The sequence below is a fragment of the Bufo gargarizans genome, chromosome 2 (assembly GCF_014858855.1).
Source record: "Bufo gargarizans isolate SCDJY-AF-19 chromosome 2, ASM1485885v1, whole genome shotgun sequence".
Classification (NCBI taxonomy): Eukaryota; Metazoa; Chordata; class Amphibia; order Anura; family Bufonidae; genus Bufo; species Bufo gargarizans.
The window spans coordinates 171,554,703-171,562,584 of NC_058081.1; positions in this window are offsets into that span (position 1 = coordinate 171,554,703).

Sequence of the window (7,882 nt, forward strand, 5' to 3'; positions counted from 1 at the left end):
TATCAATTTACTAACATCATCTCCTAGCAACCATACATGAAAATTGCATTGCATCCACACTTGCTTCATTCATCTCTATGGGGCCTGCGTTGCGTGAAAAATGCAGAATATAGAACATGCTGCGATATTCACGCAGCGCACAAGTGATGCGTGAAAATCACCGCTCATCTGAACAGCCCTATTGAAATTGCACCTGGGGGCCCAATACTCAGTACTTTTCACACATGACTGATTAGCTGCGGATTTGCTGTTGCGGATTTTTGTGCAGCAAATCTGCAGCACTGTACTGCACCAGCAAAGGGGATGAGTTTTTTTGAAATATCATCCACACACCATGTACAAAAACCGCAGAGTTAAATGACCTGCGGTGCCGATTTAAAGATAAGATAAGATAAGAACATGCAGCACAACAAGCGCACAAGTGATGCGTGAAAATCACTGCTCAGCTGAACAGCCCTATTGAAGTGAATTGGTCCGGATTAAGTGCGGGTGCAATGCGTTCACCTCAGGCATTGCACCTGGGGGCCTAATACTAAGTACTGTTCACACATGACTGATTAGCTGCAGATTTGCTGTCGCAGATTTTTGGGCAAAAAAAGGCAGCAACATGTCAATTTATGCTGGGGATCAGCAGATTTCACCCTTTACAACAGAGAGGGTGAAGAAAACCACTGGCTTTTCTGCGTCAAAACCGCACATAATACATGTGGTCTTTGTTATACTTTTTGCTGTGGAAATGCAGCAAAAACTGCAGTAGGTCTTGTAACTGTACTATCAGTAACGTGGGCATAGTTTAAGGGGGCTACCACGCGTTTCAGGCCTTTTGATGCAGTCTTTGAAGCCAAAATGAGGAGATAATAAAAAGAAAGTATAAGGCCTCCTGCACACGACCGTTGTATGTTTTGTGGTCCCCAAATTGCGGATCCGCAAAACACGAATGGCGTCTGTGTGTGTTCCGCAATTTGCTGTTAGTGAAAATCGTGTCTACTTTTCTGGTACTGCGAATGCTGCAGATTTTCTGCATGCAAATCCAGTGCAGACAGTTTGCGCTGCTTATGCTGTATGTGGCTATACCCTGAAGGCAGGTCCACATGAGACAGAAAACACAATGGAAAAGTGCTTTTCAAAGGCCACGGCAAACCGCAAAAAAATGCGACAAAAACCACAGTAAAAATCATATATATTACATGCAGTTTTTGCAACCAAAATCTCTGTGTATTTTACCCTTTGCAAAGGGTGAAATCTGCAGTTGAGATCAGCAACATAAAGTTACTTTCTGCAGATTGCAATCTGAACTGCAGGTCAATTTACTGCATATTTTTTGCGCAGATTTCTTAAAATCTCAACACTTTGCTGGTGCTATAGAATGCTGTGAACCTGCGATGCGGATTTGAAATCTGTGGATTGTCAGTTTATTTTACGGATTTCATACTTTGCAGTGGAAAGGATGAAATCCACAGCCATCGCTGCAGTAAAAACTGAACATAGAAACACAGAATGTGTCGGCAGATAAGAACCATTTGGCCCATCTAGTCTGCCCAATATACTGAATACTATGGATAGCCCCTGGCCCTATCTTATATGAAGGATCCTTCATAATATTACTTTTAAACTTTGCCCCTCTAATTTAAAACTATGTCCTCTTGTAGCAGTTTTTCTTCTTTTAAATATGCTCTCCTCTTTTACCTTGTTGATTCCCTTTATGTATTTAAAAGTTTCTATCATATCCCCTCTGTCTCGTCTTTCTTCCAAGCTATACAACATCATATATGCACTTTTTGCTATGGTTCTTGTTGCAATTTGCCATGGTTTTTGCAGAGGAATTTTCTGCTCTGCTTTCCGTCTCATGTAGACGTACTCATCCAGGAAATCTGCAGTAGCAAAAAAATTCACCAAATGGTAAGTTTTTTTTGCTGTGGAGATGCTGCTAATTTGATGCAGACTCCACAATGGAAATCTCTAACATAAATTCACTTGCTGCAGATTTTCCACCACAGATGTTTTAGGCCCCATGCACACAACCATATTTTTGGTCCACATTTTGTACGGATTGGATGTGGCAAAATATGTCAATAGCACACCGCGTGCTGTCCGCATCTATATGTCTGTTCCATGCAAAAAAGATAGAACATGTCCCACACTTGTCTGATTTGCGGACAAGAATAGGACATACAGTAGGAGAAAAAAAAAAATGGCAGCATGCACATGGTCAGTATCCGTATTTTGCCACTTGCATATGACCTGATGTTGGGTGTGAATAAGATTATGTAAAATCTCATTGACTTTGCTGGCACTGTGTACAGCTCTGCAAATTCTCAGTGCAAAATACCACGACATAAAACCTGCATCATGTCTGCCATGTGGGAACAAAAGTCCTTCCTTTGTATTTCTCATTGTATTAAAAATGCACCAAACATTGTCGCAAAAACTGTATATATTATTCCAGCCTTAGGCTAGTTTCCCATGAGCATGTTCAGTCCGGGAAACAAGCTCCTTGTGATGGTTGCATTTCCCGGACCAAATGCTGTTCCTCTGACCCTCTGACTTAAGATTCTCTGAGTACAATACAGCAGACACTCATTAAGGTAGGAACTCACAGCATCATAAGTTATCATGATGCTGTGAGTTCAGGTCATAAGAAGAATTTCGGTCTGAAAATGCTACTATTTCCTAGACTGAAAACAGTCGTGTGAAGCTGGGCTTAGAGTACTTCGGTTAGATGCAGATTTGTCATAATTCTCACTGCATATTTCAGCCAATGCATTGCAAAGGCTGAAATTAAAATTTACACCGCAGGTCCATTTCCAGACAGACTCTGCTCAGTTTTTTTCTGCACCATATGTTCAAGATTTCGATACTGCATGTTAACATATTATAAAATTGTTCTTCAGGCTTATGACATTGGTTATGAAGAGAAATAACCGCATGCATGGTGGGATGGTACTGTTGCTGAAGCAACCGTGTGATCGGGTATAGGCAGGGATGGATTGGCCATAGACCTTACAGGGAAATCTCCCAGTGGGTCGATGCCCAGGGGGGCGGCCAATGGAAGTTTTTGGGGATATATTTTGTGCTGCTGGCAGTATTTTGTGGTGCACTGTGGTATTTGGCTATGTTGGGGTGGTATAACTGGCCACAATATGGAATTGCTTGCCCTGCCTTCCGTTAATTTGGACCCAGCTACAAATCAAGGCCAGTTTAAGTATTTTTTCCAGGGCCACTTTAAGTTCCCAGTCCACCCCTCGGTATAGATCCTACAAATTAGGACATAACCCACACGCTATACTTTCTGAGGGACATGTCTTGGCAGCTGCAAAACCCAGCGTGCAGTTGTGTCTTGCCACGCCCAATGTCAATGTCATTAGTATGTGGAAGTAAGCCTGGAGAGGCACTGCTGAATGTATGCCGCTATACAGTTGAATACTCTATTGACTCACATTGTATAAAATGAAGTACACTTTTCAGTATAGTTAACCGTATGACAGACATATTGAAGGCAATCTGTCACAACAGAGGGGAGGGATAAGTGCTGCCCTAAACTCCACCCCCCCTTCCACGAGGGGCCACCGGACTTATATTCACTGGAGACGGTTTTTCCGGGTGAGCTAAATGGAATCTTCTCACCAACCTTGTAGGATGCATTTTACTCGCTGGTGCCCAAGATCTTTCCTCGGGACCAAAACCCTTCCAGTAAACTAAATATTGCAAAGAATTACGAAACTTTCTCAGATCAATAATCCTAGAAACCTCGAATTCTAGTTGACCGGCAACCTCCACTGGCGGCGAAGGTTCCTGTGCAGGAGATACAGGAGACACATACTTCTTGAGTAAGGCTTTGTGAAAAGTATTATGGATGCAAAATAAGTCAGGTAACCGTAACTTAAAAGACACTGGATTAATGATATCAATGATTTCATATGGACCAATAAATCAAGGTGCAAATTTATCCTAAGCCACTTTCAGAGATAAATTCCTGGTAGATAACCACACCTTATCTCCCAACCCGAAATATACCCCTCGAGAGTGCCTCTTGGCAGCATTAATTTTTTGAACCTCTTGGGCTTTTTTCAGGTTTGACTGAACCTGGGCCCAGACTGTGCACAGTTCCTTACCCACTAGATCGGCTTCCGGAATCTGAGAGGAAGACGGCAAAAATGAGTTAAAACGCGGATAAAACCCAAGATTACAAAAGAAAGTAGACATACCAGTAGACGAGTTCACCTGATTATTAATGGCGAATTCAGCCAATGACAAATGTTTTATCCAAAGATGTTAGTTGTCAGAGACGTAAATACTGTTCAAAAGACTGATTAAGACGTTCAGTTTGACCGTTGGTTTCCGGATGAAAGGGCAAATAAAAAGACAGAGAGATATTAAATTTATAACAAAAAACCCTCCAAAACTTTGAGACGAATGTTCAGCCTTTGTCCGAAACTATATTCTTTGGAATTCCATGTAAACGTATTACATGATCCACAAACAGGGAAGCTAGAGTTTTAGCATTAGGTCATTTTGTCAGAGGAACGAAATTAACCATTTTGCTAAATCTGTCAATGATTACCCACACAACTGATTTACCCTCCGAAACCGGTAGGTCGGTGACAAAATCCATGGAAATATGAGACAACGGTCTATTAGGGATGGGCAGCGATCGTAACTCACCCATCGGATGGGATCTAGGAGTCTTGGACCTGGCACAAACTTTACAAGAGGATACATATGACTGGATATCTCTAGACAAAGAGGGCCACCAGTAAAACCTGGACAATAGTTCCTTGATGGCATTAATACCTGGATGCCCACTAAAAACAGAATTGTGGCACTCACCTAGCAACCGGAAACGCAAATGACCACGGACAAACAACTTATCTTTAGGGGATTGTACTGGAGTCAAGTGTTGTCCCGCAGTGATCTCGTTCGTCAAATCAGAGGAGACTGAAGCCACAATAATACCTGCCGGCAAAATAGGTTTTGGTGGAGTATCAGAAGACACTGAGGGTCTAATATGTCCTTTTTGTAGACTCTGCTTCAAGTAGTCTCTCATAGACTTCCGTTCCGGACCTGACAAATTATAAATATGACCCCTAGGGTACTTATATCCTGGAACAAGGTCAATGGCACAGTCAAAAGGTCTATAAGGGGGAAGGAGATCAGCCTCGGACATCGACAAACATCAGCAAAGTCACTAATGTAAGTGGGAAGAGAGTTTGACACCAGAGACTCCAGCCTGAATAACAGGTAGACAACATGAATCACATTTCACTCCCCACTTCTCTAATTCACCCATGGACCAGTTGATTGGATTATGAACCTGGAGCCAATGTATACCCAGAACTACCTCCACGGGTAAATGTTTTTGAATAAAAAAAGAAGTACACAACATATGACAGACCCCCACAGTCAAGGTTACTTCCGGAGTACAATATTTTACTTTCCCCCCCACTAATGGTGTGGAATCGATAGCAATGCTATGAATAGGGTTTGCAAGGGACAACATGGGCACACCAAGGGAAAGAGGAAAGTTATGGTCAGTAAAATTTGCGGCAGACCCAGAATCCACAAATGCCTTCCCAAAGTCCTTACTGGAGCAAAAAGAAACAACCACGGCAACACTTTCTCTTTAACCACCTTGGGAAATACCTTATCCTTCTGGGCGTCAGGACATGGAGATCCCCCAGAAGAAGGAACTTTAGGACATTGTGATCCGATTCTCTGCAGTAGAAGCAGGAACACTTTTGACGTCTCAGATCCCTCCTGGTCATTCCGAGCTACATGGGCTCTTCTGGATGATTCTCCAATTGGACTCTTGAGGGTGAGGGGTCTGGTGTGACAACCACCAGTGGAGATGTCAGTTCTTCTCTTTGTCTTTCCCTAATTCGTCGGTCCAGTCTAACAGCCAGAGTCATAGTCTGTTGTAAAGTGTCAGGGAGGGGGCAACTTTAAAGTCTTCTGAGAGCCCCAATCGAAACTGACATCTAAGCGCTTGATCATTCCAAACAGAGGAAACGCACCATTTCTGGAATTTGGTGTAATATTCCTCCACGGGTCTGTCTCCCTGACTAAGAGATCTTAATTGACTCCCATTGCCCAGCTACGGCTGCCTTATAAGGTTCATTGTACAGTACACTTAAGGCCTGAAAAAACGCTTCAACATTAGGTAGATAAGGGTAATCCATGCGGAGAGAGTAAGCCCATTCTTGCGGGTCTCCCTGCAACAAAGAGATAACAATGCCTACCCTTTGTTGTTCAGAGCTCAAAGAATGTGGACACAAACTAAAATAAAGCTTGCAGCTTTCTTTAAATGTCAGGAAATACTGTTTATACCCTGAGAAACGGTCAGGGAGTTTGACATGAGGTTCAAGATTTTGAGCAGAGGAAATTACTACAGGTGGGGGTTGATACAATTCAAGCTGTTGTAGCCTCTCTGCCAAATCCTGTACCATTTGAGCAAAACTTTGTGCCTGACCTGTAAGGACTCACATAGGGCCCATGGTTCTAGGTAAGGCCTGTTATTCTGTCACTACAGAGGGGAGGGATAAGTGCTGCCCTAAACTCCACCTCACCTCTGTCCCTGCCTACTTGCACGGCCCGTCCTAACCGACAGCGTACAACTTGGTGGCAGTCCCTTGGTGGCTAAGATATGTGCATGGGCCTAAGAATATAATAGGAATACCGTAACAGAGTCAGGCCAAGCCAAAGTCAAAGCCAGGAGGTCACGTAGGTACATAGGGAGCAATACAATAACGAGGTAAAAACACAATCGGGAGTCAGAAGCCAGGAGGTTACGTCAAATCCAAGGAGGTCATCAATATTGGCGCCCAGTTCCCCACATGCTCGTTGCCTAAGGGATGCAGGACGCCGGCCATGCTGAGGAGGCGTGTGCAGCTGGATCCTCCCCTCCCTCTGGTTGCTATGGAGATGAGGACACTGGCTGTGTCCTAGCTCCTCTTCCCTGGTGCGATTCCACCGGCACTGCTGAGGGGAAGCACGCCGCCGGCTCCCCGTTACACAATCTCTAGGCATTTATTTGGCTAATGAAAGTCTATGGGCACGTTAGTTGTATATATTAGGAAGTGCTTGTGAAAAGGAGACGTTTCTCACTTGGCTGACTCTTTATCACAGTAAGACAATACCCAGCCCCTGTTTTTCACACCGTTTTCTTTCTGTTAAAGTGCCTGTAACTTAAGATAAATGAAATAGCCCAGCTCGTTACAGTATGTAAATCAAGAAAAGTGGGGCACATTTGACCTATGGACATTTTGACATGGAGTATATTCAGTGTGAGAAATACGCTCCGTGCAGGGGTGGACTGGAAACTTAAAGTGGCCCTGGAAAAAATACTAAAAGTGGCCCTGTTTTGTAGTTGGGTCTAAATTGATGGAAATGCAGGGCCATAAATACCATATTGTGGCACATTATACCACCCCAACAGAGCCAAATACCACAGTCCATCACAAAATACTGCCAGTAGCACAAAATACATCACCAAACACTTCCACTGGGCAGCCATGAGGAGGGCTCAGGCGACCCTCTGGGCATCGGCCCACCGGGAAATTTCCCTGTAAGGTCTATGGCCAATCCGCCCCTGGCTCTGTGTGTCAGAGGCATTTGCTGACCTGAATGCTGCTCCTATGACATCGACCCAAGGCAGTATAATGATTTATAACCCTGTGTGTTCCTTCCTAACCTCAACTCTAATTATTTGTACTGATGACATTATGTGAGAAATGATTATAATGCCGTGGGCCCATGTCATAGGAGCAATATTCGTGTGAAATTGGCTTTTTTTTGTAGGTTTTCTGCCAATTGGCTTTCACAATAGGAAGCACTGTTAAAGGTAGTAGCAATAATGAGTTAATACATAACTTTTATTCTATTCTTA